We start from the raw sequence: 27,070 nt of genomic DNA on the forward strand, positions 1-27,070 counted from the left end.
CTAGCCAGCATCTCTTTACACAGTGTTTATCATATCTCTGAAGGAGAGAGACAACCAACAAAGCTGCATGCATAAGGTAATATGAAAAGATTCCTCTCTCACCTTCATATAATAATCTTGAAGGTGCAGCCCAGAACCCATGGTCTATTGTAGAGATAAATGTTAAATAAGTATAGCCTCAGCAATACGGGGGATACATTTTCATGGTTAAAATTCTTTCACCCATTAGAACAGCTATTCACAACTCTGTACCAATTTCAAAGTACTCAAGGTGAATCTATGCATAACTGGTGCCATAACACATCTGAAAGCTATAAAATATTTTATATTTAAAGTGCATGTTCAACAACAATACTGTACTGATTTTTTTAGTTGATGAGAAACTTGGTTGAATTTGCCTTAGGCAACAAGTAAATTATGGTTCATCTCCTATCAATGTCAAGTACGCAGTAAGGCAAACAAAACTACTTTACAGTTCCTCAGATTGTTACTCTTTGTTCTAGGGAGCACCTCAGGATTGGATGTATGCTTATATTTACTTCTGCCTTCAGGGTTTGTAACAGGGTTCATGACCCACCCCTCTTTCTGGGGCCCACCTGCTCTCTCCAATAATGCTCAGAGAGGCTTCAGGGCTGTGCAACACCTGTGTCTTTATTTACTTAAGGTTGTCCCACCACCAGTGTCCATATATACAAGCTTTACAGGCAGAGTCAGTATTCAGCTAGGAGGCCTCCAGCTCCCTTCCTGACTCACTTCTCCCTTGCTGCCCCCTGACTTCTGGCTCCTTCCCAGCCTTTATAGCCCTTGGCTTGTCAGGTCAGCAGGTGTTATAATGCTAAATATTCTTACTATCCATATAAATGTTCAATCCCTTTTTGACTCTTGCTAAACTTTTGGTCTCTGTGACATCTTTTGCAGTGAGTGCCACTGTCAAATTGCCTGTTGCGTTAAAAAACAAAAAACAAAAAAAAACCACACACCCACAAACACACACCACTATATTTCCTCTAATCAGTTTGGAGTCTTCTACCTTTTAATTTTATTAAGGTATCTTGTATTTAGATATTTATATAATAACTTCTGCTTTTTATTCAGCCTGGGCCTACATATACATAATTACGCATTGCTGAATTTTGCTAATTGATTTGCAACAGATATGGCTCTCTCTCTGTTTCCCTATCTAAACCCTTAGAACCTGATTCTGCTCTCCCTCACAGCAGTGCAAGTCAGGAATGAGGCTATTGAAATCAATGAAGTTACATTGCTTAAAGCGAGATCATAAGTAGGCCCTCCAAAGTGGTTATAATCTAGGATTCTTATACGCATTCTTTATTTTCTGGAGACACCGAAGGAGATAAAATGGAAGCAGTTAGTGTCATATGGAATTTCAGAATATTCGGATAACTTTGAGTGCTTGTGTGGCCTGATCCAAAGCCCACTGAAGTCAATAGGAGCCTTTTTATTTATATCAGTAGGCTTTGTTTCAGGCTGTAAATGCATAGCAGTTGGGCACCATCTGTATTATGGTCAATTAAAGAGGCTAGTACTGTATTATTTAGGGGCTTTAAAAATGTAGTCAATTGATTATAAGGCCTGTTCTGGATCTATTACAATATATCATGTAAATCTGCACCTTTGTTTGGGGGCTTTGTTTAAAAAAAAAATAGATTTTTTGCTCAGAACATACCAGCTGTAATGAGAACTCAGGAACATCTTAAGATGTGGCTTATTGGAACAATTGACCATAATAGTGTCTCTAAATTTATTATGGTTCATTTGGTCAATCCAGCTACAATATTCAGGGGAGACAGAGTTAGGTGTCTAACTCACAATGAATTTCAATGAGAGTTGAAACCTTAATTCCCTTTGAAAAAATCCCAGCCTCCATCTGTTGTACCTGTTCTATAGCATAGAAGTCTTTATGGTATTTCTGTTGAAAAATATTCTAGTGCTTGCAAAAAAAAAAAAAAAAAAAAGTGTACCGGTAATTGTACATGGGGGGAAATTTGCTTTTGTTTTACCTTTTCCAAAATACTGCATATCGCTAGTGTATGCTATGCAGCAATGGCCTGCAGAATTTTAGTTGAAGAGAAAAGAGAAAAGAAGAATATGAGCAACATAGAATAAAATTGTAGATGAGTGACTCAGTCAGTGAGCCCCACACAACTGAGCAGTTCATTGCAAGACTTTCTCCTTCAGTCACCTCCTTCTGATAGACATTCAGGCCTTGTGGTGATCAAGTTCTTCTAGTGACTTGACCCTCCGGACAGATCACATACAGTCTCATCCTTCTGGCTTATCACTGGTCCAAATAAATAGTGCCAAAACACAATACTGGCTATCAATGCAATATCTTCCACCCCTCCTAGGCTCCTCTTCATTCCACTTTTACTTTTAGGCCTGGTCTACACTAGGCGTTTATGTCGAAGTTAGCGCCGTTACATCGAATTAACCCTGCACCCGTCCACACTGCGATGCTATTTAGTTCGACATAGAGGTCTCTTTAATTCGACTTCTGTACTCCTCCCCGACGAGGGGAGTAGCGCCAAATTCGACATGGCCATGTCGAATTAGGGTAGGTGTGGATGGAAATCGACGCTAATAGCTCCGGGAGCTATCCCACAGTGCACCACTCTGTTGACGCTCTGGACAGCAGTGCGAGCTCGGATGCTCTGACCAGCCACACAGGAAAAGCCCCGGGAAAATTTGAATTGGAATTCCTTTTCCTGTCTGGCCAGTTTGAATCTCATTTCCTGTCTGGACATCGTGGCGAGCACAGCAGCACTGGCAACGATGCAGAGCTCTCCAGCAGTGATGGCCGTGCAGTCTGTGAATAGAAAGAGGGCCCCAGCATGGACTGATCGGGAAGTCTTGGATCTCATCGCTGTGTGGGGCGATGAGTCCGTGCTTTCCGAGCTGCGATCCAAAAGACGGAATGCAAAGATCTACGAGAAGATCTCTAAAGACATGGCAGAGAGAGGATACAGCCGGGATGCAACGCAGTGCCGCGTGAAAATCAAGGAGCTGAGACAAGGCTACCAGAAGACCAAAGAGGCAAACGGACACTCCGGATCCCATCCCCAGACATCCCGTTTCTACGAGGCACTGCATTCCATCCTCGGTGCGGCCGCCACCACTACCCCACCAGTGACCGTGGACTCTGAGGATGGGATAGTGTCCACGGCCGGTTCCTCCGACATGTTAGGGGACGGGGAAGATGAGGAAGGAGATGAGGAGGGCGAGGCAGTCGGCAGCGCTCACAACGCTGATTTCCCCGACAGCCAGGATCTCTTCATCACCCTTACAGAGATCCCCTACGAAGCGTCCCCAGCCGTTACCCCGGACACAGAATCTGGTGAAGGATCAGCCAGTAAGTGTTGTAAACATCTAAACATTTATTTTTAACAAAACAGGAATATTAAAAATTAAAAGAATGGGTTGTTCATGATTAGTGTGCCCTATGCGCTTAACGGTTTAGTCATGGGCAGTGCAAGTTTTGAAAAAAAATCTAGCAATGTCCGGTTTTCAGTGATTGTCCTCCACAAGCCGCTCTACTGTTTATTCCCTGCTACTGCAGCTACAGTAAAATGCGGTCTATATGTCCGGGGATAGAGCAGTAATCCTCCTGGGATATCTCGATGAAGCTCTCCTGGAGGTAACTTGAAAGCCGTTGCATGAGGTTCCTGGGGAGAGCGGCCTTATTGGGTCCTCCGAAGTACGACACGTTGCCGCGCCACGAGACTATCATGTACTCGGGAATCATTGCTCTGCATAGCAGGGCGGCATACGGCCCTGGTCTTTGGAGGCTTTCCCGGAGCATTCTCTGTCTGTCGCTCTCAGAGATCCTCATCAGGGTGATGTCGGCCATGGTGACCTGCTTTTAATTAGGTAGGGGAATGTTAGTGTTGGGACTGCTTTCCCGTTCCTTTACAGAACTGTAACCGCTGGTTTGTAGCCACGCGGTGGAGGCGGGAGAGGGGCAGCCGAAAGGGATCGTTCCCGCGGACAGCCGCGAGGGGGTGGGACAGGGGCAGAGTTCCCGCTTGCCGGATTGCTGGCTGCAGGAACTGACATAGCTTTAAATGTGAAATGAGGCCAGTGGTAATCTAAAAGTTTTAAACTGCCACAAGTGTACGGCTTACCATGTCTGCCTGCAACAGAAATTCCGTTGTGCTGCCCCGCTTCTCAAATGTGCTGTGCAAGACCCCAGGCACTGAATGCGAAGGCCGAAAATTCGACCTTGTGCTGAGTGCGCATGTGATAGGTGCTGTGCATGGTCTTGTTCACAGAGAAAGACTATGTTCTTTGTTCACAACTACATTTTTCTTTCTGAGGAATTCACTCCCTTTTTCCCATTTCCACAGCCCCATCTGCGACTGTCTCACAACCTAGCCTGGAATCACACTCCCAGAGGCTAGCGCGGATTAGGCATAGGAAGAGGAGGACACGGGAGGACATGTTCTCTGAGCTTATGGCCTGTTCCCAAGCCCAGGCAGCACAGCAGACCCAGTGGCGGGAGAACTTGACCCGAATGCACCAAGCCAACATGGATCGGGAGGAGAGGTGGCGGCAGGAAGACCAGCAGGCGACTCAAACGCTGCTTGGACTACTGAGGGAGCAAACGGACACGCTCCGGCGCCTTGTGGATGTTCTGCAGGAACGGAGGCAGGAGGACAGAGCCCCGCTGCAGTCCATCTCTTACCGCCCTCCCCTGCCACCAAGTCCCATACCCACCTCACCCAAAGTGCAAAGAAGGAGAGGCGGCAGAGTCCCTGCTAACTCTCACTCCACCCCTGCAGAGAGCTCTAGTAGCAGAAGGCTCTCATTTCCCAAAATTTGAAAAGTTCTTTCCTTCCCGCCTGACACAAGCCCCCGTCCAAGTTTCACCTCCCAATGCCATGTGTAGTTGATAATAAAAAATACGTTTCTGTAAACTATTGTTTCAATCATGTTCTTTTGGAGGAGGATGGGAAAGGGGGTTGGTAATTGGACAGGACAGTCACCTTTGGCAGGGTACATAGTCGGGGGCAGGCACAGCAGCAGGGCACATACACAGTGCAGTGATGCAGTGACTAGTTACCCTGGTTAGTCTGGGAGGTTGTTTTCATGTTATGTGGTGGGGGGTGGGTTGCTCTGTGACTTTGTGGCAGGGGAGGGCAGTTACAGATCTTAAGCGGCGGTCCTTAGGCAGGATCACAGAGCCACACAGCAGGGGATCTGTAACTGTCCTCCCCCTGCCACAAAGTCACATAGACCCCCCCATACACACAGTCCCGATCAGGAGGGGTGACAGGCTCCGTTGAAACAACCATCCCACCGCAGCGGAGCCTGTCAATCCTTGAGTTTAGAAGCTGCATTCGCGTCACTACACTACACCCGCTCCGCACCACAGTCTGCGTCCCAGTTTTAAAAAATTCCCGCGAAAACCGTATTAAAGAAAACGGTGTGCTTTAACAAAGTTGAACTATTTTTATTTCGAAACGTGTGTTGGAAGGGGGGTGAAGGGGGTATGTAACTGGATAGGATAGTCAACATTAACTGGGTAAAGAAACGGGGGCAGGTTTAGCTTCTCAGTACACAAACTTTAAAGTCACAGGTTACCCTGCTCACTCAGGAACTTTGCTTTCAAAGCCTCCCGGATGCACAGCGCTTCCCGCTGGTCTCTTCTAATCGCCCGGCTGTCTGGCTGTGAGTAATCAGCAGCCAGGCTATTTTCCTCAACCTCCCACCCCACCATAAAGGTCTCCCCCTTGCTCTCACAGAGATTGTGGAGCACACAGCAAGCTGCTATAACAATGGGGATATTGGTTTCGCTGAGATCACAGCGAGTCAGTAAGCTTCTCCATCTCCCCTTGAGACGGCCAAAAGCACACTCCACCACCATTCTGCACTTGCTCAGCCGGTAGTTGAAGAGTTCTTTTTCAGTGTCCAGGGCGCCAGTATAGGGCTTCATGAGCCAGGGCATTAGCGGGTAGGCTGGGTCCCCGAGGATGACTATAGGCATCTCCACATCCCCAACAGTTATTTTGTGGTCCGGGAAGTAAATACCTTGTTGCAGCCGTCTAAACAGACCAGAGTTCCTGAAAACACGAGCGTCATGAACCTTGCCCGGCCATCCCACGTAGATGTTGGTCCACCAGTGCTTGCAGCACCATGGAAAAGTAGCCCTTTCGGTTAATGTACTGGGTGGCCTGGTGGTCCGGTGCCAGGATAGGGATGTGAGTTCCATCTATGGCCCCACCGCAGTTTGGGAATCCCATCGCTGCGAAGCCATCTATGATCGCCTCCACGTTTCCCAGGGTCACTACCTTTGGCAGCAGTACATCAACGATTGCCTTGGCTACTTGCATCACAACAACCCCCATGGTAGATTTGCCCACCCCAAACTGGTTCGCGACTGACCGGTAGCTGTCTGGCGTTGCAAGCTTCCAGAGGGCTATGGCCACTCGCTTCTGTACACTCAGTGCAGCTCGCAACCGGGTGTCACTGCGCTTCAGGGCAGGGGACAGCAACTCACAAAGTTCAAGGAAAGTTCCCTTCCGCATGCGAAAGTTTCGCAGCCACTGGGATTCATCCCAGACCTGCAGCACTATGCGGTCCCACCACTCAGTGCTTGTTTCCCGTGCCCAGAATCGCCGTTCCACGGCATCAACATGACCCATTGCCACCGCGATGTCCTCGGCGCTGGGTCCCCTGCTTTCTGACAGGTCCGTGCTACTCTCAGACTTCAGGACATCACCGCGGTGCCGTAGCCTCCTCGCCTGACTTTTCTGCATCTGCCTCAGGGAAACCTGTATGATAAGCTGCGAGGCGTTGAGAGCGGCCACAACTGCAGCAATGGTCGCAGCGTGCTCCATGCTCGCAGTGCTGTGGCGTCCGCGCTGTCAATGACTGGAAAAGTGCGCGAAATAATTTCCCGCCGGCGCTTTCAGGGAGGGAGGGCGGGAGTGATGGACGGATGACGACAGTTACCCAAAAGCACCCTCAACACATTTTGTTACCCAGAAGGCATTGCCGGCTACACCCAGAATTCCAATGGGCAGAGGGGACTGCGGGAACTGTGGGATAGCTGACCACAGTGCACCGCTTCGAATGTCGACGCTTTCACCGTTAGTGTGGACGCACAAAGTCGAATTACTGTCCTTAGTGTGGACACACACGTTCGACTTTGCAATATCGATTACAAAAATTCGATGCAAGTAAAATCGAACTACTCTCGTAGTGTAGACGAGGCCTTAGAGTAGTAGGTTCCCCAGCACTTACTCCCAACAACCTCGAGCAAGGCTCAAAAACCTCCAAGGATACAAAACACTGCTTAAGCCACAGCCACCCATCCAAGACTTGAGGTTGCAGTTCTCTATTGCGCAGTTCTGCTTTCACAGCAATAACCCACATTACCTCCTTGGAGCCATCCCACTGTTTCTGGGCTGACCACAGGTCTACCCCGCCTCCTGTAGCTCTTTTCACCTAGAAGAAAAGTACTAAATGCTTTTTCTCCTAAATCACTCTCTTTCTCCTGAATCTCCTCCTACCTGGATTTTCATTCCTTTTATGAAACAAACCTAGCTCTTCCCCCAGCTGGCTGTGATAAAGAATTGATGCTGATACCCCTCCAGGTGCAACAAGTGGGCTAATTGAGCTCTCAGGGTCCTGTTAATGCCTTGTCTACCAGTGTGGGGTTTAGACACCCTTAACCCCAAAATATACTAATTTCATAGCTGCTTTTTACTGGTTTTGTTTAATAATGGAATTAGATGTTCCGATATTTGCCTTTGGCTGAGATGTGCTCATGCAGCTCCGGAACTTGATGTTCCAAGGGAGCTTTACCCCACCTTTGGACTCCCCTGATACTCTGGCCCTTTTGTGCCATGCTGGTCCCCCAGCAGCCAGAGATTGCCATGATGCAGGTGTCTCAGCTACACCCCTTTCCCCCAGTCTCTACCCTGGCTGCAGGAGAGGTGAAGTTAGTGTAGGAGCCATTGTGTCATGATGACTCGGCCCCACACCTGAATCCCCTTGCCGAGGAGTGGATCCTGCAGTGGCTGGCTTTGCCTGCTATAGGGCAATTTTGGGTAACTGAACCCATGGGAAGATGACTGAATGTAGGGGACAATTTAGCCCAGGAACTCCGAAGGGGGTGAGGTGAGAACCTCTACATTCTCCCCAATTCTGTACCTGGTGGAAGAATGTGGCTGATGTGTGGGAAGGAGATTAAAGGTGCATGGTGGCTGTCCCTCCATGGGAGCCACGTCTCAATATACTCTCTCCATCTCCAGACATCCCTGGAGCCATTTTCCCTGTCTGTGTGCTTTATGGGATGAATAACTTGAGAAGCACTGGTATACTGCTATTCCATATCCTCTCCAGCATGGTTGTATCTCATAAAGGCCTACATTATGGAAAATAATACTCACTACAACTTTGCCTTCTACTTTTTTTTTCCTTTAGGCAAAACCTTCCCCCCCCTCCCCCCCTTCCTTCCTTCCTTTCCATAATTACTGCATTGATAACTGACTCCTTTGACACTTTGGCTCCTATTAGAAAACATCCAGTGATTGGGGATGTCTTTATCTATGATATTCCACTAGGAGTAGCAGCAGAGCACCTTTATAAGATCCTTGTTATTCCAAAAGGAAACAGGAGGGATTAACAAAAGCAGATCTGTTCCAGAAGACTGTTTTCAATCTCTCCTGTGATAGTGAGAAAACACTATACATTACAGGATTTTAATCAGTGACAGCTTTTCCCTCTCTGAGCTTGACAATAGGCAGACTGCATTTTGATGAAAGCTATCTTCAGCAGGATCACTGTCAAACCTTGTTTTGCAATGCTGTGGTGTTTGACTATAAAAAAATCAAAGCCAAAATAACCACCCTCAAGATAACCAAACAACACAATATTTTCAAAGAACAATGATGTTTAGAATGGTTAGAATGGACAGCTGGCCCAATGAATATTTAATGATTTACACAAGATAGTGACCTTGAAAACCTGCAATGAGCTTAGTCTCACTTGTGTCATTGACAGAGTGAGGATCACAGATTTACTGTTTTTGTAAATCTGCTATTAATTTGTCCATATAAATTCTTTGAATTAGAATGAATCCGCTTTTTGCCTTTTATTTCAGGACTCAATATGTCTTGTTATTTTGATGTGTGTTACATGTACTATTCAGCCAACTCTGCAAATGGTTGAATGATTCACACAAATTATTTGATAAAAACCAGAATTGTTTATCTAATACATTATCTGACAAAAAGCATATACCCAGTTCTAAAATCTACCATACTTTAGGTACAGTAGGACTGTCATCCTGAATACAGCAGGGTTAAAAAAAAAATCATCTGAACAGGAAGTGTCAATTTTTGATAGCAATTTGTCAAAAGATAGTTTTGACTTTGTTTCATTTGTTTCAATTTGTATATTATATGCTACATGTGTTATTAATATATAATCCCTTTTATAATAACATTTTGTTTTATCATAACATGTTTCTGAATCAAAATTTTCATTCTCCTTTTTTTAAAATTTTTATATTTTTGTTCCAATTTGAAACAAAAACAACTTTTAAAAAGTTGGGATTTCCCATGATCAGCTCTAACCCTGAAGTGGATTGAAATCTTTACCTACTACTGAAATACAGCCACCTCTGGGATGTCATGTGTCAGTTATTCTCCCTTGAACAATATACCTTCTTTGGGGCACTATTATGATAGGCACTGCACAAACACATAGTAAGACGTTGTCCTTACCTTGAACATCTTATGACCGGAATAGACTAGACAGACAAATAGTGGGAGGGGAAACAGAGACACAGAGATGTGAAGTTACACGCCTCAGCAGATCAGTGGCAGAGCATGGAATAAAACCTGTGTCTCGTGTCTCCCATTTCACTGTCCTAGCCGTTAGACCACACTGCTCTACACTTTTTTTTTAAATGGGATGTTCCACCTGAAACTATAGTCAGGCCACAGGAGCTAATACTAGGGAGATTTGGTTCTTTGGCATCTGGATTACAGTTTTTATGGGGCATGATGCAGAGTTAAGGGTACAACACACAACTGATTGCTGCCATTCCACCAATCACCTATTGTTGTCAGGAAACCACAATGCACCCTCAAGTCTATAAGGTTATGCCATTACATTGTGTGGGGGAAAACAGTGACTGGATTTGATTATTTCCTTTTGAGGAAGAACATATTTATGTTTTGCTTTTGATGTGAGAAAGGACAATCATAGAATCATAGAACTGGAAGGGACCTCAAGAGGTCATCTAGTCCAGTCCCCTGCACTCAAGGCAGGACTAAGTATTATCTAGACCAGGGGTTCCCAAACTTGGTTCGCAGCTTGTTCAGGGTAAGCCCCTGGCAGGCCATGAGATGCTTTGTTTCCCTGAGCCTCTGCAGGTACAGCAGCTTGCAGCTCCCAGTGACCCCGGTTATGTACTTGAAACTGTTATCGTGTCCCCCCTCAGTCTTCTCTTCTCCAGACTAAACAAACCCATTTTTTTTCCAATCTTCTCTCGTAGGTCATGTTTTCTAGATCTTTAATCATTTTTGTTGCTCTTCTCTGGACTTTCTCCAATTTGTCCACATTTTTCCTGAAATGTGGCGCCCAGAACTGGACACAATACTACAGTTGAGGCCTAATCAGCACAGAGTAGAGCAGAAGAATTACTTCTTATGTCTTGCTTACAATACTCCTGCTAATACATCCCAGAATGATGTTTGCTTTTTTTGCAACAGCATTACACTGTTGACTCATATTTAGCTTGTGATCCACTATAACTCCCAGATCCCTTTCTGCAGTACTCCTACCTAGGCAGTCATTTCCCATTTTGTATGTGTGCAACTGATTGTTCCTTCATAAGTGGAGTACTTTGCATTTGTCCTTATTGAATTTCATCCTATTTACTTCAGACCATTTCTCCAGTTTATCCAGATCATTTTGAATTTTAATCCTATCCTCCAAAGCACTTGCAACCCCTCCCAACTTGGTATCATCTGCAAACTTTATAAGTATACTCTCTATGCTATTATCTTAATCACTGATGAAGATATTGAACAGAACCGGACCCAGAACTGATCCCTGTGGGATCCCCCTTGTTATGCCCTTCCAGCATGACTGTGAACCACTGATAACTACTCTCTGGGAACAACTTTCCAATCAGTTATGCACCCACCTTATAGTAGTTCCATCTAGGTTGTATTTCCCTACTTTGTTTATGAGAAGGTCATGAGAGATAGTATCAAAAGCCTTACTAAAGTCATGATATACTACATCCAGCGCTTTCCCCCAACGGGCTGAGCTCTCATTCTAGAGGTTGGTATAGTTGGCTGGATGCTTGCCCAGAGAGTCTAGCATTTCTGTCATTCTCAACTCTATATAGAAAGTAATTGGTCTGCACATATATTGCAAAGAAGTTTTCGATTTTCTCCTAGGGTCTTTCATATTACTCCACTCTTATCTTGGATCAGGAATGTTGAACTGTCTAACTCTTCAACATTTTGTTGTCTGAGAAAGTTATCACTTGATTTGGACATTTGGTTTCTCCCAGGAATTCTGAATACTATTTACCAATAAAAGGTCACCTTTTTTCTATGCTTTTAGTATCCATGCCTATAAGAGTTCAGTCTGGCACATCTATTTCTAATGTAGATGGACTCCGAATATTGTTGTGGCCCATTTTGTGTTTAAAAGTTATATGTTTTTGTTATGTTTTTGAGCCCATTCATTTACTAAGTGTTTACAAGTAAAATTATAAAAGCAGTAATAATGCTTAAAAAAATAGGTCTCCATTTATTTTTCATAGCTTTTAACAAGCAAAAACATTGCAAAAAGAAAAATAGTGCTCCCACTTATAACTTTTTTCAGCCTGCTTCTCTTCCCCCCACTAAATTATATTCATAAATCATTCATATTTATTGTTCTCTTTTATTTTGTATATTACTTGCATTCAAGCAGCCAGTTTTTTCACATTCTTCTGTATGGATCACTTACTGGTTTACACTAGAGTAAATGGTGGATTCTCTGTAATGTGAAATCTTTCGATCATGATTTGAGGACTTCAGTAACTCAGACAGGGATTAGGGGTCTATTACAAGAGTGGATGGGGTAAGGTTTTTGTGGCCTGCAATGTTCAGGTGGTCAGACTAGATTATCAGGATGGTCCTTTTTGGCCTTAAAGTCTATGCAGTTCAGCTTTACATGGAGATACGTTTCATATCTGAATGGGGATCTTTTCTCCTCACTACACCCTTATAAAAAAAAATACAATGTTACAGCCTTGAGCAATGCAACAGTTCAGTGCCATCTGTTATATATTACTTGCAAATTATGCACCAACATCTCACACGCTGATGCAAAAACCACACTATTAACATATTTAGGATTGGGAGCAGAATAGATTATATTTTATCTTCCTCTTATCTATATATACACAATTTTATACAAAACTCTGCAGAAAGTGCTGGAGGTTTGATCCACACAGAAGGGTAATTATTATGCACATGAACAATGAAGTGCAGTTTCAATGAGCCTTTGAGTTTGTGTTTGGGCCACAGCGAAACTTAAAGACACAGGGCTTCTCTGTACAGTGCCTTATTCCCGAGCTTCCAGGGTGTAATATTGCAATCTGTGTTGGGTCACCCTATACTAAACAGGGAATGTTGCATACTGCTCCATCCTTTAGTATGGCAAAGCCTGCTCCTCCTAAGTTCTACAGGCTTGTGCAGAGCAGGGAGAGGATCATGGCACTGTCTCCTCCCTATCTTCAACAGCAGTGTTTCCCAACCTTGGGACGCAGCTTGTGTAGGGAAAGCCCCTGGCAGGCCGGGCCAGTTTGTTTACCTGCCTCGTCCGATCAAAGCTCCCATTGGCCGCAGTTCGCTGCTCCAGGCCAATGAGAGCTGCTGGAAGCGGCGTGGGCCAAGGAACGTACTGGCCCCCGCTTCCAGCAGCTCCCATTGGCCTGGAGCAGTGAACCGCAGCCAGTGGGCGCCGCGATCGGCCGGACCTGCGGACGCGGCAGGTAAACAGGTAGGCTTTCCCTGCACAAGCCGTGTCCCAAGTTTGGGAAACACTGCTCAACAGCTTTAAATGGCATGCACCCTTGGGGTGCTAAATGGAATTGGTGCCTCTGCTCAGAGAAGTACAGGCGCTGAGGTTTTGCATGACTCTTGCATGAGAGGTACCCTTGTTCCCTCTCCCCCTTACACACCTCCACAAAGAGCAGGCACAGTCTAGGATAAAAGGTGCAGGGAGATATGAAACCACTCAAGCATCTGAGGACGTATTCGATGTTCTAAACAATTTAAAATTCTCTATTTAAAGGCCCCATGTCCCAGTAGTATTGTATTAGAGTCTTACATTTCAAGTTATAAGGCACTCTATGGCTATAATGTACAGTATAATATAGTTAGAAATCGCTGTGTCACATTTCATTTATTCTGTATTACTCGTGTATTCTTGCTTGTTGAACCAGGTTTGGGTTTCCCATGGATGAAATAGCTGTAAGAGGAAATCCGAAGCTTTTGGCTTAGTAGGCTATCCATATCCACTGCAAGAAGTCATGTTGCAGCCAAAAGTTACATTCAGCTGGTTGTCACAGAGGAGGAACATGGAGAGTTGCATTATTCTGTGATGCTTTTAAATGACAGGTTGATACCTACAGACAATGAGTCAAATTCTGTTACCCTTACAAGTGTTGAGGAGTACATTACTCTTCAACCAGTTTCATTGATGTCAGGGGGTTCTACTGGCAAATGATCAGATGGTGACCTGGCTTGCATCCCCATGCAGAGGAATGAAAAGGTATAAATTTGCTACCTCCCTGTCCTGGGAATATGGGTTGGAGGGGGCAGCTGAACCAGTGCAATAGGAAATGTTTATTGTGCCATATATAGAGCTGCAGCAAGGTACTGTCCCTGCCAGGAAGTAGACTGGCTCTGAGCCACAATCTGCTTCTTAGGAGCAGTACAACAGTGCACTGTCTCATGCTTATTGCTGCTAAACCACGATTTAGCTCAAAGTAAGGTACTACCCACTGTGCGTAAGGGAATCAGAATTTGGCCTAATGGCATTTTGGACAGCTAAAAATATTATAGATAAAATTATCATTGATTCACAAACTGACGGCCTGAGCTGAAACCAAGTGGCAGATCAGCATAGTGCCAAGAGGGTAAATATCTGCAGTATTCTCGGAACATTCTGTAAATGCAGACAGCCTGTGTGTGCTATAGGCAACAGGTAAGGGGTTTCTATTCTAAATAAATAAGAAGGTAGAAATGCATCTACCTCTGTGTATTTGAATACATGCAAAATTTCTTTAGCAAAACCCTCAAATGTACAATCTCAATTAAAACAAAATAAAAACAAAACAAAAAACAAAACACCCCAACAACATATGCCCAGCACCAGATAAGCAAGACAATAATTGGAAGAAAAAAGAAAATTCTGTGACATGGAAACTCCTCTGGGTCTGTCACATTGTATACCTTCTCAGGCCATCAGCCAGATCCCTTGTTTTCCCCGGTGTCTTGTACAGCGCTGAACTCACTCTTGGTACCTAACAAACAGATAATAAAAAACAGAATGGAGATCATAAGGGCTAGACTTTGAGGAATATCATCATAATGCCATCCAGATACTCTTCCCAAAGCTTCCTACCAGCCTGAGGCTTCCATTAACAGGAACACAAAAGATAGTTGCTTAGAGGCCTTAAACCTTTATGGTGTTGACTACTTGGGCCCAGATCTAGCACTTAAGCACATACTTTACTCTAAGCACATGAGTAGTCCCAGTGTAGATGAGGGAAGAAATCACCTGCTTAAAGTTAAGCATATGCTTAATGACTTTGTTGGATCAAAGCCAGAGTGTTCAGTGTCTGGCAGGATGGAGCATGTAAGTAATTAAATTTATATAACAACCAAAGCCTGTTAAAAAAACCCTATCTTTGGGGGAAAGAAACTCTAAAGTATCCTAAGCCGCTTGGTCTCTCAGAAAGCAATGAATTAAATTCATGTTTGTAGAATATATAGAATAATTAATATAATTAGCAATGATTTGTTTAATTGCAGTATGGATAGATAATTGCTTGTTCAAGTTTTCAGTGGTAGAACTCTGAAAATACAACATTTACATAGCACCAACAGATTACCATGATTCTTCATGGATGCGGAAGTCAGAGGGAGAGGTGGGAAAGGGGACAAGACTAGAATGACAAAACCTAAATAGGAGCCCAGTCTTGTCAATCTTAACTGTTAAATGGGCTCTATATGGTACTGGGTGTGGTCAGGGGAGAGAGATTAGAGTTAAGAGGTTGAGCGTGCTGTAGCTGACATGGGTTTCTCCTGTGTGCCATGAAACTCATCCTACTGAAGGAGCATTCTAGGGAGAGTAGTGGACTGGGAAGCCCCTGCATGCAGCTAGAACTGTTGAGGAGGAGCAGGTGGCAGAGTGGAGGAAAGAGGATTGTATGGATGTCCCTTATCTCCAGTTGATACTCATAGGAGATTGAATTCTTCATATTAAAGTAACAAAAGGAGTTAAATATTCACCTCCAGTTAAATCCTTCACCTTCTTCTGTGGTATAAAACCCCCACCTTCTGATGGATAAAGATATTCTTTGAATTGAAACTACCTGATTTTCTACTGCCCTATATTTTAATAGCCTACATAGGGGAGCAAAGGGTCAGCTTATAAAACATCATAGTATCCCTCCATGGTGTTAGCAGGAATTGTTTTTCACACACACAAAGGCACAAATGTATTTGTTAAGGACACTGTTAAAATGCCTAAAAGATGATTCATTTTGGAGTAGGTAGTCAAAACTGATAACATAATGATTGGGTTTACAGCCTGATTTAACTTAAACAGTTTGACAAGGTAAATTATAGTTTGAATGACAATACTTATTAACTTTGCCTTTTGCGGGGGGAGGCACCAGCTTGAGAATGATTTAATATAACGGTAGGCAGGGAAATCTGCTTCTTTAAAGCAATTCCTGTAGTTTTATTGTCTCACAAACTGCTTATTTTGAATCATTGCCATGCTGACATTTATTTCCTCTCCTGTTATCAGTGGAATATTTGATAGACAAGGTATATTATATTCTGTTGTGAGAATGCTGTGCTTAGAATTTATTCAGATCCCAAAACTAATTTAGTTATTTTAACTTCACATTCCTTCTTAAGACTTTAAAAAACCAACCAAACAAAAAACCCAGCTGCAGTTCTCTTTCCTTCCCCCTCCCTTCTGGCAGATGGATCACAAGTCTGGATGATCATGAGGATAATTTTCACTGCTAGCATAGGGACTGTATGTCTTCTAGAGAAATAATAAAATTGACCAGTGATTCACCAAATGCTAGTATCAGATCCCAGGAGTAATTGACAAAACAAAGCAGCAGACTGTGGATTTACACCTTCCTTTGGTGTATTTACACATGGAAAATATTGTAGCATATGCTTGCCTAATCCATAACCAATATGTCTAACATTCCTTAACATGATGCTATATTTTATTGTTGTATTTAGACCAGAATTTTCAAAGGCACTTAGAGGAGGTAGGTGCCCAACTTTCTGAAATTCAGAAGGAGCTGGGCGCCTAGTCCTCTTGGAAAATCCCAGTCTAATCTATCTAGGTCCTGATCCTGCAATGAGCTCATGTAAAGCCAACAAGTGGGTGCAGGGGTGAACCCACATAGAGCTCTTTGCAAGATCCGTGCTAGAGATGTATATACTCTACTTCAAAGAAGAGCCACCAAGTTCTGGGCACCCTTGATGCTCATTTAAAATACAGAAGTATTCAATTAAATAAACAGACTCTCACACTCACTATCCATACATGATATCCAGGCAGCAAAATTAAAAAAAAAAAATCCCTTCTTGTCAATAATTATTTCTATCTCCAAGAAACGGGGGATAGTGAGGTGCTGTATTTCTTATAGACAGTGAATTTTAACTATTTTACCCCCCAAAAAGCTTCAAAGCTAATAGAGGAATATGAATGCTGAGGTCCCGCTAGTCTTTGCTTGACTAGTAATTCTCCATCTTAATTTAGAACCTATGGTTCCCTGTATACTATTTATTTATTTGCTGTAAAAAATGTATCTTAATTTACCTGTACACAGACACAAATCTAAACAATAAAAACTTGGAAAATTTAAAAACCAACAGAAAAAAAAGTTAAGGTTGTGTTGTGACAATGTCTTATCTATCATTTAGAAAACTAGAGAACTTAAAAGCAAGGAAATGAAAAGTTAAGGGCTTCATAAATCCTACACTGGCTGTATGATAAATATGAACACATTAGTCTGATAAAGCACAAAAAAAATCATAATGCACATTTAATTCAGACATAAAACAAATATTTTTTCACTATAATCAGAACACAAAATCCATCTGAAAAAAAGCATCATAAATATGATACAAGTACACATTAGTGACATAATGATCAGCCTCAAATGCAGATATACAGACACAATTTCATCATAAATCAACAATGCCATACACTTCCTTCGATACTACAAATGCTACATTATTCTCAAGAAACTATAAATATATATTCTTTACCAAAAAATATCTGTCAATATATATTCTATCTTGTTTTGCCACTTAGCATCACTTAATAAAATATTTAGATATTAAAGCCAATATTACATTGAAAAGGTCAGCTAAGGTTATTGAATTGTGATAAATATGCAGCTCTCTGAACTTGATGATAAACAAACTGTGTTTTTCTTATCAAGTGGGCAGTGTAGATGTATGATGTCCTTAACATTTCATTTCCTTGTTTTTAAGTGCTTGGATTTATGTGATAGATAAGTACATTGTTATCACTTAGCAACCTTAACTGTTTTTTGAATTTTGATTTTTTTCTTCTTTTTGGTAGGCACTCAATGCACTTTAAAGAAAACACAGCAGATATGGAATGGTTTGCTTTTTGCATAAGTATTCTATAGTTGAATCTTGATTGTGTAATCAAATGTTTCAATGCAACCTAATTATATTCAGAATATGTATTTGTTTGGATTTCACATAAACTATACCTATATATGGCCTAACAATAATTCAACTCACAATTCATCCAGGAATATCACAAAGGAACATAATGCAACAGAGAAATTAGCATAACCCATAAATGCAATAGCAAAAAAAAAAAAACTGTATTCCTCTATGCCCCCCAAAATATGCCCTGAGTCCTCCACCAAATCCTTATTGACTAAATGGCAATTGAAGATTTTGATGGGAGGACAAAAAAACAACAACAAAAAAAAACAAACAGCAACTAAAATGAAGGGAGTGTGTGAAATTTCATTGTTCTGTCCACGCAGTGTTAATATCAAAATTACAGAGATTTTTACAATGAACTTTTCTAAGGCTATTCTGTCAGAAGTACTTTTGCATAAAATCTAATTAGTTGATATTTCATCCTTTCCTCCTTGCAATAATGGTAATCCATGGGACCCACTCTGTAATGGATAGATTTCTCAGTGAGAATGATTTTCAAGAATTCTTTTGTTTTCCTTTCTTGATATGACAGACACTTACTTTGTCCTTTGCTAACCGTTCCCTTGACCCTAACAAGGATCTCCTTGGATTTTAATAATGCTAACATAGGCACTAATTATAGTGGATGCACCTTATGAAAAGAAAACTTTTCAATAGAGTATCCAAAACTCAGTATTCCAGAGAACTGTATATTAGAAGAGCTTCTATATAGTTCTGTAAGATAGAGAAACGCAGACCTCCATTCATAGTTTATGAAAATGCATTGACAGAGGTTGATTGTTGACCTGTACGATACTTTTCTATTTTTTCTGGCTTCTCCTTAAAAGACTATCAGGGAGGAGGTTGGTCAGAGGATTGGGAGGGGAAATGACTACAAGGACATATTTATTATTGCTAATGACATTATCATAGTTCAGATGACTATGATATGTACCCTAAATGCCCAAGCCTCTTTGTATCTATGTCCAGAGGCCACAATAGATGTAGTTTAGTTACTAAGAAAAACAAGGTAACACTATATTATAAGGATACATTTATAAAGAGCTTATATGGTTAATAAACAACCAAAATGTTCTAAGCATGTTACAACATGAGTGGTATGTCCTATTGATGATTAGGAGTATATTAGCTGAAAGTGTTAGGGATGGTTTTAAGAATCTATTGATCTGTTGAACTGTGTAACAATTAATTAACCATTAAAATAATTATTATTATTTCTTAGCCTTCCATTAACTACGTAGAAATGTACCCTTAAAGTGTGACTGTTTCATGCTAGATCTAAAACTGAAAATGAATGAAGAAACCATATAACAGATTAGTAATAGATGGATACTAACAGGAAAAATAAGTCACAGATTTAGTCTGGAGGCATCTTCTTTGGTACCACCTCTGTTGTGTGAAGACCAAGACAAAGCTGACAAGGAAGAGGCGTGACTATCTGTTGGATAGAAGTAGAAATTTGAGGAAGAGTCACAGGGTTTTAAGAACACAAAGTCTTACAAAGGGTCATGTTTAGCTGATTTGGACTGTTTAAATGAACTATGGACATCAAACCATGATTTGATATGGACTATGATCCATACTTATTGCTTCAATGAAAGGGAACTTAAATCTAAGGCTGGTTGGAAAATCAGAATTCCCATTGTATGGGAAATAGCAAATTAAAAAACAAGTCTCATGTTGGAATGAAAACTAGCAATTTCAAGATTTCCTAAAGAACAAGGGAGTCTGAAAATTTCATTTTAAAATTACATTCCAATTTGACTTTTTCAAAGAGAAATTGGCAATGCTCCCCAAGCTACCCAGAGCATAGGCTACTCAGAAGAAAAGAGCCTGGAAGCCTTGATAGCCTGGCTCAAGCTCCCAGGATCCCATCTCTGCAGCACCTCTTCAGGCAGGGGAGCTGGCAGGAGGCCAGGTAGGTTTCCTTTGGAAACTTGAGTGTTTCTGTCAAAATATTTGATTAATTTAACAGATTCCCACAAAATGTTTTGATTTTGACACATTGGCATTTTCCGATGGGAAAATGTTCCATTGGAAATTTCCAACCTGTTCCCCTTAAAACCTCTTGTACCTCGTGCATTGCCCTTCACCTTTTGTGCTCATATACATCAGTGTAAAATGGGTGCAAACAGTTATGTTAATCATTAAAGTAGCATTATCTTCCCACTTTGCACAGGTGTAAATGCCTAAAAATATGCATGGCAATGGATAAACAGGTCCTTCCCCCCCCCTTTTTTAAAAACAAAAAAAAACAACCCATCTTACAGCAGCTAAATGTAGCCATTTTTAATTTTATGTACCAGAAACACCAGAGCTTGAACATCTACACCATAACTAAACAGCCCCTTAGCACAAGCCCCGTGAGTCCAAATCAGGTGGTATGGGCCAGCCGTGAGTTTTTAATTTCAGTGTAGACATACTCTGAGGGTTTCTGCCATGTCTGAGGACAGAGGGACCCAATGTCATGGGATGGAGATGAATGATCTGTCCTTCCATACAGAATGCGTTAGTATGTGGTTGGTGGGGGAATGAACATCCCACTTTCTACAAGGCACCTTTAAATTTTTAGCACCCCGTTGCATATAAAAGTAGAGGAGTCTCCGTTTTGGCAATAATAAAGGGCAATCAGATGATCAGTGAAATATTTAACAAAGGGAAACTTGTGGAAGGGCTGTAGCTGGGAGCTATGATATGCTGAGCAAAACTCAGGATTTTTGATGAGTTTTCCAATTGGTGATAAAGATCCCCTCTGTCTCTTGCCATGAGGGGAAGCTTAGTTTAACACAAAAATAAAAATTGAAATGAGGTCTTTATATAATCCATATGTAGAAATGAATCCTGAGTACCCTCTCCAAAAAGGGAGTTCATTACTATCTATAAGAAGTTAAGGATGCATTACGGAATTTTATCAAACAGTAACTGCCCTTCAGAGCATGCTCAGCACTCCCATTAATGCCTGAACAGCAGCAAGTTAGCTCACATTAGGCAGAATTTGGCCCTTTCTATAATCGCACTGGATGACCTAGGTCAGTGGGTTAAACTTAGTGAAAAATACACAGCGGAAGGGAACTACAGTAGAGAATAGTCCTGAACTCAATGGGAACTTTAACATTGACTTTAAGAAGAGCAGGATTAGGCCAATATTTTGGAACATTTTGTAAACTTTTAAAATTGTTACATTCATTATCAAACTGCTCAAAACTGTTCCTGTTCTGAAACACCTCTGCTTTAAAGCTCAATCGACAATTCTGTGAAATCATTACTCAAATCCTATTTGCCTAGCTCATGCCTGGCTCAGTTATTGGGTGCTCTATTTGAAACACTTGGAAGGGCATTTATCCTCTGAAAATCAGGACAATTAGAGTGTTAATTTGGGTGCCCAAAAACTAAAAGGCACCCAAAAGTTACTAGCCATTTTTGAAAATGTGGGTCAATAGGACTATTCACCTGAGTTAGGTGAGCAGGATTTGGTTCCAGATCATAATATATGGAAGCAGATTATGAACTGCAATAATATGTGGCAGAAGCATGGACTAGTTGGACAGGCCACTAGACTGAATCAGGAGACCTGATTGGCCAATGACCAAGTCATTAGTTTTCCCTCTCACCCTTTGTCTATCTTGTCTATTTCAGTTGTAAGCTCTTTGGAAGACAGAGTTTCTCTGACTGTGTGTCTGTACAGTGCCTAGTACAATCGGGGCCCCAGTCTTGACTGGAGCCTCTAGGTGCAACTCTAATATAAATGATAAGAATAATTTCATCTATGCTTTATAAAAGTCTAACATCACATTTAATTCATCCTGCTTTATATCTGGTCTTCCTATACACAGACATTTACCTTATTAATCATTATTTAAATATGAATATAAAATCTCACTCATTTCAGTTGTTGCCAAACAGACTATAAAAGGAATTATATATAAAAGTGTTGGCAGATATACACATCGCCACCATTTTATCAATGAATATTCAATATGTAAGATTAGACATCACCAGCACATCCTTACCTGTAGTTGGTGATGTACATACATGGGTTTCAAATAATAAATAGCGATAAATGCCTCAGAGACAAGGGCCAGCTGTACTAGCTAAAGAGATTAAAGTTCTGGAATGGTAAAGAACAGTTTATCAGGTACCAACAGGCACCTTAGACTTCAAAATATTCAAATAAGGAATGGATAAGAAGAAATAACTGTGGCATGTGGGTTCAGGATGATGATTGTTCAATCTATTGCATTTTTAAACTCTTTGAATTGAATGTTTGACTTACTTTAACACATTACTGGAGATTTAGGACCACGACATACATTTAAAACCTATAACAAAACAAAATAAAAAATATATAAATTATATGCTACAAAATACCAAAAAAAATGGGAAAGGGGAAAAGGGAAAACAGAAGGAATTATTTAAATTAATGAACTAACAGAACATAAAGTATACAACTGAGAAAATTTATTCCAGTTGACTCTCATATCCATATGATCTCCCACAGAGAATGTAGAAACTCATGGCTGCATGAAGAAAACACGATGAATTTGTCAAAAAAAATGCACATCAAAGTAGTTACAAAAAAAGGGACTATCCCGCATTCTCTGTGAAGCATGTGTAAAGCAAGGTGTCTCATGCACCAGTTGTACAGATCCAAAAAGTTAGAGAAACAGGATGGGTGAGGTAATATCTTTTACTGGATCAACTTCTGTTAGAGAGAGAGAAGCTTTCTAGACACACAGAACTATTCTTCAGGTCTGGGAAAGGTATTCAGAGTGCCACAGCTAACTACAAAATGGAACAGATTTAACTGCTTATGCTAAACACTCATATTTCAAGGGACCATTCAAGGTGAAGTGGCCCATTAACACACTCCAGTCATGGGGGGAAAGAAAAGGAGGTAGGAAAAGCAGCTTGAGGGCAGGAGGTTGTTAGTGGGTTATAGGGCGAATTACAACAATCTAAATTCAGTGTTTCTGTTAAGTCCATGATTATTAGTGTCTAGTAAAGTTATGAATTTAAGCTCCCAGGCTTGTCTTTTGAAAGTGTGTGGCAGGTTTCCTTTGAGGGGGAGGACTGAGAGGCCAGATTTAGAGTGATTGCTTTGTGAAAAGCGTTCACCCATAGGTGATAGGGTGTTTTTGTCTTTTATCATTTTCCTGTGCAAGTTCGTTTGAGAGTGTAGTGATTATCTGGTTTCACACACTTAGTTGTTATTGGAATTTAGTGCACTGGAGGAGGAACACCACATGTTGTGATAGGCATATGTAGGATCCATGGATCTTCAACGATGTGTTGTGGGGGGTGTTGATCATTGTAGCAGTGGAGATATGTCTGCAGGTTTTTTGTGTGTTGTTTTGGCAGGGTCTGGCATCTCCTGGGAGTGTGTGTGTGTCCTGGTCTGTGGGGAGCTTGCTTTGGATAATAAGCTTGGAGAGGTTGGAAAGGTAATTTGAAGACCAGAAGAGGGGGGTCAGGAAGGATTTCTTTCAGGATGGGGTCCCCATAGAGTACAAGAAACCCACAGATTACCAACACCAACATTAATAAAACCAGTAACAACCACGAACACAAAAAGAAATCTGTCATCTCCAGCCAAGCACTCAGGTACCACAGAACATTCTAGGATATACAGCTTCACACACACACACACACACACCCTTCACCAAATAAGGACACTCCAGAGAAGTAGATTGCATCATGGAATGGGACATCCAAATACCCCAAGAGAACCTGCTTCAACACACAAATAATCCCCCTCCCCCTGCACATCTCTAGTTGTCATCTACCACCCCACAATGCAACCCATATGGGATATCAAACAACTACAACCCATGCTTGATGGGGACCCCATCCTGAAAGAAGTCTTGTGTACACTATTGTGAGCCTATTATGTGTCTCATGTAACCATACCAGCTGTGGGCTCTGGGCCTGCATTGAGATGTATGTAGGCAACCTGCATGCTCCTCCCTCAAAGATTTTGTTGCACATTTGTGGCCACACAAATTATTTTGCTGGCACAATGCTCTAGACACTGATATATGTAGACCAATATGTGAGCTGCCAGTCAATTGTGAAATGTTACTGTTCAGAGCAGCCTTTGCTTATGATGCTTTCCCCCCCACTCCTAGCTGTGCTACTTTCTAGTCATATTAGGTGGAAGATTTGGGTTTACCGATGACAACTCCTACTTTGTTGAATATGATGTTCTAGATGTTTTGCACTAAGCAAAATCCAAACTCCTCCTGCATAAAAGACTGACTTTAATATGACTTCATAATGTATATGATTTTCATATCCCAATGAGATGTATTGTAATATATTAACATATTGCAGCTTGCTAATTTTTCCATCAAGGTGGGTTTAGGCACAAACGGCTCCTTCAGAATGGTAAACCCTAACCGACAAGAAAAAAAAAAAAGAAAAGGATACAAATAACTGCTAAAATATCCCGACCTATGGTAATGTTGAATGCAAGAGCTGAAAGAGCATATCTGAGGATCTAAAATATGTCACATTTAATAAATAATTCTTCTTTATACCTCTTTAAAAAAAAACTTAACAAAATACTGTGGTCACAGCATGAGCTTAGATCTATTACCATTGAATCTGTGGGAGTCAATCTTGGCTTATGAAGTTCTCTGGGAAGTGCTTTAGCCTGAGGAACTGAAAATGCTTGTTCCTCTTTGAAGGAGAATTAATTAATTATTTTGAATGCTTTCTGCCATGTATCGTGAAAATGTTTATGATCCTAAGATTTCTTTAGGAAAGTCACTGTATATTACAGTCTGGTTTATATCTAATAACATGGGCACAAATTATGTGACCCTTGCATTGTGTAGTATTTACTCATGCTGGTAGTTCTATCTACTTAAATGGGTCTACTTAAGTGTTTCAGCACAGCTGCACTGATTATGGTTAGCAAAACAAGGTCCTTATATAGGATATTCTAGTTCAGGTGCTGGCCATATACATTAGGAGTTATGCTAATATTAATGCAGTAGGATAAGAAAAAAAAAAGAATCGAAGGCAGTACCATCAAGCATGGAGCAACTGAATCAGCGTATGCTACTAAATCAATAGCACAGTAAACTTTTATAGAGAAGAACCACAAACTCTGTACTCTAGGACCGTTTCCAAATAATTACACATTCTTTGCTTATGTTATATATGGGGAATCTTTTACCTGCAGCCAACCTCTGGTGCTTATCAGAGCTCAGAAGAAGCTATGATTGTATATTCTCTCAGCAGAAATGAGTTTTGATTAAACTGCCAGTTTAATTCATAGCCCTTTTCGCAGGCTGATTGGTGCTTCATTTAAAACCTACTTAATGAATACCATACAGGACAAATTAGCTGTATGAACGATATAAAGTAGCTGATAGTACTTCAAAAGTGGCAAATTAAATGAGTCTGATCAAGAAGCAGGATCTCACCAAACCTTGAGAGACTCAGCATAACTATGTACAGGTCCATTTCAAACTCTTATTACTGGTGTCAGCACTCTGTTTTGCCATACTCATCTCAGTAATCGCTATTAAGTGTTGGAGGGATTGGGCCCCACAGATAGACAGAAATATTAGAAAGATAGGTTGGAAAAACAAGATTGGACAGAATATAGAAATAAAACAGTGCAATTTGAAAAAGCCAAACCCATACAGAACTTTAAAACATAAAATTCAGACAAACCACAGAAAAATAAAACAGAATTACCAGTAACTTATTTATTTCTCAAAAGAATGACACTGTTACATGGTGCTGAAATAAATACCTGGGCACTATACCTACACTCAAAGGAAGAATGCTGTGGGCATCTGCTGTCATTATGTCTACAGTGTGAGACCATAGCAACTCTGGTCTGCATGATATTCCTCAGTCAAAGTGGAAACAACTGCATTCAGTTAGACTGGACCATGAGATATCACACTAAAAAAAACACAAGCCACTGGAAACCAAACTGAATCTATAATAGTTATAATAGGGCTTCTTCTCCTCCTTGGTGGGTCCTGTGCTTCCTTCTAGCGGTGGGTCAGGATAGCATCTCATCTCTCAGAATTTCCCTGCCACTATAATTCTGTCTCCAGGCAGCCTTCCTGTTTCTCAGCTTGCTAGGCCCTTACTGGGGCTTCTGGCCTCCTTAATGGATGTCCAGTGAGAGGAAAGGGGGGGGGAGGGAGTGACCCAGTCCTGCCCTCTACTCCAGGCCCCAACCCAGGGACCCTACAAGTAGCAGCCTCATGCTGCCAGTTCTCAGGAACACTGCTAGCTTCCCTGGGTTACTCCCCCATGCCCCTTGGCTTATTATCCCAACTTTGCTGGGGCAGGGTTCCTCCTGACCCTCCTGCCAAGGGAGGGAGATCCTGTAGTCTCTGGTAGCCCTTCCGGGTGTGGTGGCAACACACCAAACACACAACTCAGTCTCTCCTCTCTGGCAGGGTCCTTTTCTTCAAGTCTTTGGACCTGGAAGGGTCCTCAGCTCCCATTTAGGGTAGGGTTTCTCCCCAATCTCTATACCTGCAGAGTCCTGGTCAGCTCTCCTCCACTCAGACAACCCCTATCACCCACACTGACTGGCTGGGGGAAGGCTTTTAACCCATTCTGGCAGGTTCTTAATTGGCTCCAGGTGTCCTAATTAGCCTGGAGTAACCCCTGCTCAGTTACCAGGGGAAGATGGACCTGCTTATCCTGAGGCTAATATACCTTCCTTCCTGCACTCTCCTGTAGACATCTGGCCTGACCCTGTCACACAATGTTAGAATATAAATGTAATAGTAATATATAATATAATAAAACATTAATATATACTTTTTCAATATTATGTTTATGGCATACACAGAGAAGTTAGATAAAAAACAATACTCTCACTGGAAGGTTGCAAAGTAACACTGCTTTATTTCTTAAATTTCAGACCATTACCACCACACAGGAACCCAGATCCAGAAAGAGGCAAAGCAGGCTGCTCCTTAAAACAGAGATGACTCACCCCACCTTACTACAAGCTGTCTTTCTGCACATTGACATTGATCACATGCTTCCCTATGGAGTCCTAAGTCTGCAAACAGGAC

General features: G+C 41.7%; 2 long non-coding RNA genes across 2 annotated transcripts in view; both read right to left on the reverse strand.

Annotated features, from left to right (window-relative positions):
- The window catches only part of LOC135973050 (uncharacterized), a 75,524-nt gene extending 67,972 nt beyond the window's left edge, over positions 1-7,552 (reverse strand). The window contains exon 1 of the long non-coding RNA XR_010589756.1: positions 7,399-7,552. This is a non-coding gene — a long non-coding RNA (uncharacterized LOC135973050). The remainder of the gene's footprint in view (positions 1-7,398) is intronic.
- Positions 7,553-13,001: 5,449 nt separating this feature from the next.
- LOC135973051 (uncharacterized) lies at positions 13,002-26,567 on the reverse strand. The gene is made up of 5 exons (XR_010589757.1): positions 26,520-26,567; positions 22,285-22,330; positions 19,349-19,449; positions 14,496-14,566; positions 13,002-13,666 (listed from the first exon to the last, which is right to left on the reverse strand). It is a non-coding gene; the product is annotated as an uncharacterized LOC135973051 (long non-coding RNA).
- Positions 26,568-27,070: the final 503 nt, after the last annotated feature.

The sequence above is a fragment of the Chrysemys picta genome, chromosome 8 (genome assembly GCF_011386835.1).
Source record: "Chrysemys picta bellii isolate R12L10 chromosome 8, ASM1138683v2, whole genome shotgun sequence".
In the NCBI taxonomy this organism is placed as follows: Eukaryota; Metazoa; Chordata; order Testudines; family Emydidae; genus Chrysemys; species Chrysemys picta.